Raw genomic sequence first — 469 nt, 5'->3', positions numbered from 1 at the left:
CAGAGTGGGAGATGCTTGGGTGAGTGAGTGTGCACGTGTCCAAGCGAGTGTCTGCAGGGAGAGGTTTAAGAGCCCGTGGCTGGCAAGAAGGGCTGTGTCAGCAGACCGGGTGGCTTGTGTTTCCCAAACCCAGTCACGTATGATCCCGGTGTCATTTGTGTGTTCCGTAAAGCCTTACACGTGAGCCCGGCGCTGGCCGCCTGGGGCATGCTTCATCTCTGGAGATCTGTATCAGAGAGAACTCCTGGTGGCCCCCACCACACCCTGGACACACTCTTCTTATAGCACTGATAACACTTCGGGGTGTTTATTAATATTGAGGGCCAACCTCTATCCATCCCTTGCTGTGGGCTGGGCATTGTGTATGTCAGGTGCTCAGCCCTCTGGGGTAGGGGCTGTCATTTCCTTTTTTTTTTTTTTTTTTTAAGTTTACTTATTTATTTTGAGAGAAAGAGCAGGGGAGGGACAG

The sequence above is a fragment of the Lynx rufus genome, unplaced genomic scaffold, assembly GCF_022079265.1.
Source record: "Lynx rufus isolate CCGP_SWC_20201006 ecotype Redwood Valley unplaced genomic scaffold, mLynRuf1.p SCAF_2, whole genome shotgun sequence".
Lineage (NCBI taxonomy): Eukaryota > Metazoa > Chordata > Mammalia > Carnivora > Felidae > Lynx > Lynx rufus.
This window is presented reverse-complemented; position numbering follows the sequence as displayed.